The following is a 9,809-nucleotide window of genomic DNA, read 5'->3' as shown; positions in this document are numbered from 1 at the left end:
CTTCATGGCAAAGGAGTTTTTACCTGGAATTTAATTCATTAAGGCTGAAAAGTGGGTTATGTCAAAAATGAGCGTTTCAGAGCGATAGGAGGCTGTTTTAGCACTGTACAGTCGCCTAAGGCTGAAAAGTGGCTTATGTGAAAAATGAGCGTTTCAGAGCGAGAGGAGGCTGTTTTAGCACTGTACAGTCGCCTAAGGCTGAAAAGTGGCTTATGTGAAAAATGAGCGTTTCAGAGCGAGAGCAGCCTGTTTTTGCACTAAGCTGCATTTCACTGAAAAAAGGTCTTTCAAACAGGTTTACTAGCCTGAACTGGTTGAATTTGGATCTTCTTCATGGCAAAGGAGTTTTTACCTGGAATTTCATTCATTAAAGGTGAAAAGTGGCTTATGTCAAAAATGAGCGTTTCAGAGCGATTGGAGGCTGTTTTAGCACTGTACAGTCGCCTAAGGCTGAAAAGTGGCTTATGTGAAAAATGAGCGTTCCAGAGCGAGAGCAGCCTGTTTTTGCACTAAGCTGCATTTCACTGAAAAAAGGTCTTTCAAACAGGTTTACTAGCCTGAACTTGTTGAATTTGGATCTTCTTCATGGCAAAGGAGTTTTTACCTGGAATTTCATTCATTAAAGGTGAAAAGTGGCTTATGTGAAAAATGAGCGTTTCAGAGCGAGAGCAGCCTGTTTTTGCACTAAGCTGCATTTCACTGAAAAAAGGTCTTTCAAACAGGTTTACTAGCCTGAACTGGTTGAATTTGGATCTTCTTCATGGCAAAGGAGTTTTTACCTGGAATTTCATTCATTAAAGGTGAAAAGTGGCTTATGTCAAAAATGAGCGTTTCAGAGCGATTGGAGGCTGTTTTAGCACTGTACAGTCGCCTAAGGCTGAAAAGTGGCTTATGTCAAAAATGAGCGTTTCAGAGCGATTGGAGGCTGTTTTAGCGCTGAAAAGTGGCTTATGTGAAAAATGAGCGTTTCAGAGCGAGAGCAGCCTGTTTTTGCACTAAGCTGCATTTCACTGAAAAAAGGTCTTTCAAACAGGTTTACTAGCCTGAACTGGTTGAATTTGGATCTTCTTCATGGCAAAGGAGTTTTTACCTGGAATTTCATTCATTAAAGGTGAAAAGTGGCTTATGTCAAAAATGAGCGTTTCAGAGCGATTGGAGGCTGTTTTAGCACTGTACAGTCGCCTAAGGCTGAAAAGTGGCTTATGTGAAAAATGAGCGTTTCAGAGCGAGAGCAGCCTGTTTTTGCACTAAGCTGCATTTCACTGAAAAAAGGTCTTTCAACCAGGTTTACTAGCCTGAACTGCATGAATTTGGATCTTCTTCATGGCAAAGGAGTATTTACCTGGAATTTCATTCATTAAAGGTGAAAAGTGGCTTATGTGAAAAATGAGCGTTTCAGAGCGAGAGCAGCCTGTTTTTGCACTAAGCTGCATTTCACTGAAAAAAGGTCTTTCAAACAGGTTTACTAGCCTGAACTGGTTGAATTTGGATCTTCTTCATGGCAAAGGAGTTTTTACCTGGAATTTAATTCATTAAGGCTGAAAAGTGGGTTATGTCAAAAATGAGCGTTTCAGAGCGATAGGAGGCTGTTTTAGCACTGTACAGTCGCCTAAGGCTGAAAAGTGGCTTATGTGAAAAATGAGCGTTTCAGAGCGAGAGGAGGCTGTTTTAGCACTGTACAGTCGCCTAAGGCTGAAAAGTGGCTTATGTGAAAAATGAGCGTTTCAGAGCGAGAGCAGCCTGTTTTTGCACTAAGCTGCATTTCACTGAAAAAAGGTCTTTCAAACAGGTTTACTAGCCTGAACTGGTTGAATTTGGATCTTCTTCATGGCAAAGGAGTTTTTACCTGGAATTTCATTCATTAAAGGTGAAAAGTGGCTTATGTCAAAAATGAGCGTTTCAGAGCGATTGGAGGCTGTTTTAGCACTGTACAGTCGCCTAAGGCTGAAAAGTGGCTTATGTCAAAAATGAGCGTTTCAGAGCGATTGGAGGCTGTTTTAGCGCTGAAAAGTGGCTTATGTGAAAAATGAGCGTTTCAGAGCGAGAGCAGCCTGTTTTTGCACTAAGCTGCATTTCACTGAAAAAAGGTCTTTCAAACAGGTTTACTAGCCTGAACTGGTTGAATTTGGATCTTCTTCATGGCAAAGGAGTTTTTACCTGGAATTTAATTCATTAAGGCTGAAAAGTGGGTTATGTCAAAAATGAGCGTTTCAGAGCGATAGGAGGCTGTTTTAGCACTGTACAGTCGACTAAGGCTGAAAAGTGGCTTATGTGAAAAATGAGCGTTTCAGAGCGAGAGGAGGCTGTTTTAGCACTGTACAGTCGCCTAAGGCTGAAAAGTGGCTTATGTGAAAAATGAGCGTTTCAGAGCGAGAGCAGCCTGTTTTTGCACTAAGCTGCATTTCACTCAAAAAAGGTCTTTCAACCAGGTTTACTAGCCTGAACTGCATGAATTTGGATCTTCTTCATGGCAAAGGAGTTTTTACCTGGAATTTCATTCATTAAAGGTGAAAAGTGGCTTATGTCAAAAATGAGCGTTTCAGAGCGAGAGGAGGCTGTTTTAGCACTGTACAGTCGCCTAAGGCTGAAAAGTGGCTTATGTGAAAAATGAGCGTTTCAGAGCGAGAGCAGCCTGTTTTTGCACTAAGCTGCATTTCACTGAAAAAAGGTCTTTCAACCAGGTTTACTAGCCTGAACTGCATGAATTTGGATCTTCTTCATGGCAAAGGAGTTTTTACCTGGAATTTCATTCATTAAAGGTGAAAAGTGGCTTATGTCAAAAATGAGCGTTTCAGAGCGATTGGAGGCTGTTTTAGCGCTGAAAAGTGGCTTATGTGAAAAATGAGCGTTTCAGAGCGAGAGCAGCCTGTTTTTGCACTAAGCTGGATTTCACTGAAAAAAGGTCTTTCAAACAGGTTTACTAAGCCTGAACTGGTTGAATTTGGATCTTCTTCATGGCAAATGAGTTTTTACCTGGAATTTAATTCATTAAGGCTGAAAAGTGGGTTATGTCAAAAATGAGCGTTTCTGTACTGTTTTAGCACTGTACAGTCGCCTAAGGCTGAAAAGTGGCTTATGTGAAAAATGAGCGTTTCAGAGCGAGAGCAGCCTGTTTTTGCACTAAGCTGCATTTCACTGAAAAAAGGTCTTTCAAACAGGTTTACTAGCCTGAACTGGTTGAATTTGGATCTTCTTCATGGCAAAGGAGTTTTTACCTGGAATTTCATTCATTAAAGGTGAAAAGTGGCTTATGTCAAAAATGAGCGTTTCAGAGCGATTGGAGGCTGTTTTAGCACTGTACAGTCGCCTAAGGCTGAAAAGTGGCTTATGTGAAAAATGAGCGTTTCAGAGCGAGAGCAGCCTGTTTTTGCACTAAGCTGCATTTCACTGAAAAAAGGTCTTTCAACCAGGTTTACTAGCCTGAACTGCATGAATTTGGATCTTCTTCATGGCAAAGGAGTTTTTACCTGGAATTTCATTCATTAAAGGTGAAAAGTGGCTTATGTCAAAAATGAGCGTTTCAGAGCGATTGGAGGCTGTTTTAGCGCTGAAAAGTGGCTTATGTGAAAAATGAGCGTTTCAGAGCGAGAGCAGCCTGTTTTTGCACTAAGCTGCATTTCACTGAAAAAAGGTCTTTCAAACAGGTTTACTAAGCCTGAACTGGTTGAATTTGGATCTTCTTCATGGCAAATGAGTTTTTACCTGGAATTTAATTCATTAAGGCTGAAAAGTGGGTTATGTCAAAAATGAGCGTTTCTGTACTGTTTTAGCACTGTACAGTCGCCTAAGGCTGAAAAGTGGCTTATGTGAAAAATGAGCGTTTCAGAGCGAGAGCAGCCTGTTTTTGCACTAAGCTGCATTTCACTGAAAAAAGGTCTTTCAAACAGGTTTACTAGCCTGAACTGGTTGAATTTGGATCTTCTTCATGGCAAAGGAGTTTTTACCTGGAATTTCATTCATTAAAGGTGAAAAGTGGCTTATGTCAAAAATGAGCGTTTCAGAGCGATTGGAGGCTGTTTTAGCACTGTACAGTCGCCTAAGGCTGACAAGTGGCTTATGTCAAAAATGAGCGTTTCAGAGCGATTGGAGGCTGTTTTAGCGCTGAAAAGTGGCTTATGTGAAAAATGAGCGTTTCAGAGCGAGAGCAGCCTGTTTTTGCACTAAGCTGCATTTCACTGAAAAAAGGTCTTTCAAACAGGTTTACTAGCCTGAACTGGTTGAATTTGGATCTTCTTCATGGCAAAGGAGTTTTTACCTGGAATTTCATTCATTAAAGGTGAAAAGTGGCTTATGTCAAAAATGAGCGTTTCAGAGCGATTGGAGGCTGTTTTAGCACTGTACAGTCGCCTAAGGCTGAAAAGTGGCTTATGTCAAAAATGAGCGTTTCAGAGCGATTGGAGGCTGTTTTAGCGCTGAAAAGTGGCTTATGTGAAAAATGAGCGTTTCAGAGCGAGAGCAGCCTGTTTTTGCACTAAGCTGCATTTCACTGAAAAAAGGTCTTTCAAACAGGTTTACTAGCCTGAACTGGTTGAATTTGGATCTTCTTCATGGCAAAGGAGTTTTTACCTGGAATTTAATTCATTAAGGCTGAAAAGTGGGTTATGTCAAAAATGAGCGTTTCAGAGCGATAGGAGGCTGTTTTAGCACTGTACGGTCGACTACGGCTGAAAAGTGGCTTATGTGAAAAATGAGCGTTTCAGAGCGAGAGGAGGCTGTTTTAGCACTGTACAGTCGCCTAAGGCTGAAAAGTGGCTTATGTGAAAAATGAGCGTTTCAGAGCGAGAGCAGCCTGTTTTTGCACTAAGCTGCATTTCACTGAAAAAAGGTCTTTCAAACAGGTTTACTAGCCTGAACTGGTTGAATTTGGATCTTCTTCATGGCAAAGGAGTTTTTACCTGGAATTTCATTCATTAAAGGTGAAAAGTGGCTTATGTCAAAAATGAGCGTTTCAGAGCGATTGGAGGCTGTTTTAGCACTGTACAGTCGCCTAAGGCTGAAAAGTGGCTTATGTGAAAAATGAGCGTTTCAGAGCGAGAGCAGCCTGTTTTTGCACTAAGCTGCATTTCACTGAAAAAAGGTCTTTCAAACAGGTTTACTAGCCTGAACTGGTTGAATTTGGATTTTCTTCATGGCAAAGGAGTTTTTACCTGGAATTTCATTCATTAAAGGTGAAAAGTGGCTTATGTCAAAAATGAGCGTTTCAGAGCGATTGGAGGCTGTTTTAGCACTGTACAGTCGCCTAAGGCTGAAAAGTGGCTTATGTGAAAAATGAGCGTTCCAGAGCGAGAGCAGCCTGTTTTTGCACTAAGCTGCATTTCACTGAAAAAAGGTCTTTCAAACAGGTTTACTAGCCTGAACTTGTTGAATTTGGATCTTCTTCATGGCAAAGGAGTTTTTACCTGGAATTTCATTCATTAAAGGTGAAAAGTGGCTTATGTGAAAAATGAGCGTTTCAGAGCGAGAGCAGCCTGTTTTTGCACTAAGCTGCATTTCACTGAAAAAAGGTCTTTCAAACAGGTTTACTAGCCTGAACTGGTTGAATTTGGATCTTCTTCATGGCAAAGGAGTTTTTACCTGGAATTTCATTCATTAAAGGTGAAAAGTGGCTTATGTCAAAAATGAGCGTTTCAGAGCGATTGGAGGCTGTTTTAGCACTGTACAGTCGCCTAAGGCTGAAAAGTGGCTTATGTCAAAAATGAGCGTTTCAGAGCGATTGGAGGCTGTTTTAGCGCTGAAAAGTGGCTTATGTGAAAAATGAGCGTTTCAGAGCGAGAGCAGCCTGTTTTTGCACTAAGCTGCATTTCACTGAAAAAAGGTCTTTCAAACAGGTTTACTAGCCTGAACTGGTTGAATTTGGATCTTCTTCATGGCAAAGGAGTTTTTACCTGGAATTTCATTCATTAAAGGTGAAAAGTGGCTTATGTCAAAAATGAGCGTTTCAGAGCGATTGGAGGCTGTTTTAGCACTGTACAGTCGCCTAAGGCTGAAAAGTGGCTTATGTCAAAAATGAGCGTTTCAGAGCGATTGGAGGCTGTTTTAGCGCTGAAAAGTGGCTTATGTGAAAAATGAGCGTTTCAGAGCGAGAGCAGCCTGTTTTTGCACTAAGCTGCATTTCACTGAAAAAAGGTCTTTCAAACAGGTTTACTAGCCTGAACTGGTTGAATTTGGATCTTCTTCATGGCAAAGGAGTTTTTACCTGGAATTTCATTCATTAAAGGTGAAAAGTGGCTTATGTCAAAAATGAGCGTTTCAGAGCGATTGGAGGCTGTTTTAGCACTGTACAGTCGCCTAAGGCTGAAAAGTGGCTTATGTGAAAAATGAGCGTTTCAGAGCGAGAGCAGCCTGTTTTTGCACTAAGCTGCATTTCACTGAAAAAAGGTCTTTCAACCAGGTTTACTAGCCTGAACTGCATGAATTTGGATCTTCTTCATGGCAAAGGAGTATTTACCTGGAATTTCATTCATTAAAGGTGAAAAGTGGCTTATGTGAAAAATGAGCGTTTCAGAGCGAGAGGAGGCTGTTTTAGCACTGTACAGTCGCCTAAGGCTGAAAAGTGGCTTATGTGAAAAATGAGCGTTTCAGAGCGAGAGCAGCCTGTTTTTGCACTAAGCTGCATTTCACTGAAAAAAGGTCTTTCAAACAGGTTTACTAGCCTGAACTGGTTGAATTTGGATCTTCTTCATGGCAAAGGAGTTTTTACCTGGAATTTCATTCATTAAAGGTGAAAAGTGGCTTATGTCAAAAATGAGCGTTTCAGAGCGATTGGAGGCTGTTTTAGCACTGTACAGTCGCCTAAGGCTGAAAAGTGGCTTATGTCAAAAATGAGCGTTTCAGAGCGATTGGAGGCTGTTTTAGCGCTGAAAAGTGGCTTATGTGAAAAATGAGCGTTTCAGAGCGAGAGCAGCCTGTTTTTGCACTAAGCTGCATTTCACTGAAAAAAGGTCTTTCAAACAGGTTTACTAGCCTGAACTGGTTGAATTTGGATCTTCTTCATGGCAAAGGAGTTTTTACCTGGAATTTCATTCATTAAAGGTGAAAAGTGGCTTATGTCAAAAATGAGCGTTTCAGAGCGATTGGAGGCTGTTTTAGCACTGTACAGTCGCCTAAGGCTGAAAAGTGGCTTATGTCAAAAATGAGCGTTTCAGAGCGATTGGAGGCTGTTTTAGCGCTGAAAAGTGGCTTATGTGAAAAATGAGCGTTTCAGAGCGAGAGCAGCCTGTTTTTGCACTAAGCTGCATTTCACTGAAAAAAGGTCTTTCAAACAGGTTTACTAGCCTGAACTGGTTGAATTTGGATCTTCTTCATGGCAAAGGAGTTTTTACCTGGAATTTCATTCATTAAAGGTGAAAAGTGGCTTATGTCAAAAATGAGCGTTTCAGAGCGATTGGAGGCTGTTTTAGCACTGTACAGTCGCCTAAGGCTGAAAAGTGGCTTATGTCAAAAATGAGCGTTTCAGAGCGATTGGAGGCTGTTTTAGCGCTGAAAAGTGGCTTATGTGAAAAATGAGCGTTTCAGAGCGAGAGCAGCCTGTTTTTGCACTAAGCTGCATTTCACTGAAAAAAGGTCTTTCAAACAGGTTTACTAGCCTGAACTGGTTGAATTTGGATCTTCTTCATGGCAAAGGAGTTTTTACCTGGAATTTCATTCATTAAAGGTGAAAAGTGGCTTATGTCAAAAATGAGCGTTTCAGAGCGATTGGAGGCTGTTTTAGCACTGTACAGTCGCCTAAGGCTGAAAAGTGGCTTATGTCAAAAATGAGCGTTTCAGAGCGATTGGAGGCTGTTTTAGCGCTGAAAAGTGGCTTATGTGAAAAATGAGCGTTTCAGAGCGAGAGCAGCCTGTTTTTGCACTAAGCTGCATTTCACTGAAAAAAGGTCTTTCAAACAGGTTTACTAGCCTGAACTGGTTGAATTTGGATCTTCTTCATGGCAAAGGAGTTTTTACCTGGAATTTAATTCATTAAGGCTGAAAAGTGGGTTATGTCAAAAATGAGCGTTTCAGAGCGATAGGAGGCTGTTTTAGCACTGTACAGTCGCCTAAGGCTGAAAAGTGGCTTATGTGAAAAATGAGCGTTTCAGAGCGAGAGGAGGCTGTTTTAGCACTGTACAGTCGCCTAAGGCTGAAAAGTGGCTTATGTGAAAAATGAGCGTTTCAGAGCGAGAGCAGCCTGTTTTTGCACTAAGCTGCATTTCACTGAAAAAAGGTCTTTCAAACAGGTTTACTAGCCTGAACTGGTTGAATTTGGATCTTCTTCATGGCAAAGGAGTTTTTACCTGGAATTTCATTCATTAAAGGTGAAAAGTGGCTTATGTCAAAAATGAGCGTTTCAGAGCGATTGGAGGCTGTTTTAGCACTGTACAGTCGCCTAAGGCTGAAAAGTGGCTTATGTGAAAAATGAGCGTTCCAGAGCGAGAGCAGCCTGTTTTTGCACTAAGCTGCATTTCACTGAAAAAAGGTCTTTCAAACAGGTTTACTAGCCTGAACTTGTTGAATTTGGATCTTCTTCATGGCAAAGGAGTTTTTACCTGGAATTTCATTCATTAAAGGTGAAAAGTGGCTTATGTGAAAAATGAGCGTTTCAGAGCGAGAGCAGCCTGTTTTTGCACTAAGCTGCATTTCACTGAAAAAAGGTCTTTCAAACAGGTTTACTAGCCTGAACTGGTTGAATTTGGATCTTCTTCATGGCAAAGGAGTTTTTACCTGGAATTTCATTCATTAAAGGTGAAAAGTGGCTTATGTCAAAAATGAGCGTTTCAGAGCGATTGGAGGCTGTTTTAGCACTGTACAGTCGCCTAAGGCTGAAAAGTGGCTTATGTCAAAAATGAGCGTTTCAGAGCGATTGGAGGCTGTTTTAGCGCTGAAAAGTGGCTTATGTGAAAAATGAGCGTTTCAGAGCGAGAGCAGCCTGTTTTTGCACTAAGCTGCATTTCACTGAAAAAAGGTCTTTCAAACAGGTTTACTAGCCTGAACTGGTTGAATTTGGATCTTCTTCATGGCAAAGGAGTTTTTACCTGGAATTTCATTCATTAAAGGTGAAAAGTGGCTTATGTCAAAAATGAGCGTTTCAGAGCGATTGGAGGCTGTTTTAGCACTGTACAGTCGCCTAAGGCTGAAAAGTGGCTTATGTGAAAAATGAGCGTTTCAGAGCGAGAGCAGCCTGTTTTTGCACTAAGCTGCATTTCACTGAAAAAAGGTCTTTCAACCAGGTTTACTAGCCTGAACTGCATGAATTTGGATCTTCTTCATGGCAAAGGAGTATTTACCTGGAATTTCATTCATTAAAGGTGAAAAGTGGCTTATGTGAAAAATGAGCGTTTCAGAGCGAGAGCAGCCTGTTTTTGCACTAAGCTGCATTTCACTGAAAAAAGGTCTTTCAAACAGGTTTACTAGCCTGAACTGGTTGAATTTGGATCTTCTTCATGGCAAAGGAGTTTTTACCTGGAATTTAATTCATTAAGGCTGAAAAGTGGGTTATGTCAAAAATGAGCGTTTCAGAGCGATAGGAGGCTGTTTTAGCACTGTACAGTCGCCTAAGGCTGAAAAGTGGCTTATGTGAAAAATGAGCGTTTCAGAGCGAGAGGAGGCTGTTTTAGCACTGTACAGTCGCCTAAGGCTGAAAAGTGGCTTATGTGAAAAATGAGCGTTTCAGAGCGAGAGCAGCCTGTTTTTGCACTAAGCTGCATTTCACTGAAAAAAGGTCTTTCAAACAGGTTTACTAGCCTGAACTGGTTGAATTTGGATCTTCTTCATGGCAAAGGAGTTTTTACCTGGAATTTCATTCATTAAAGGTGAAAAGTGGCTTATGTCAA

The sequence above is a fragment of the Pagrus pagrus genome (assembly GCF_965226575.1).
Source record: "Pagrus pagrus genome assembly, chromosome: 21".
Lineage (NCBI taxonomy): Eukaryota > Metazoa > Chordata > Actinopteri > Spariformes > Sparidae > Pagrus > Pagrus pagrus.
This window is presented reverse-complemented; position numbering follows the sequence as displayed.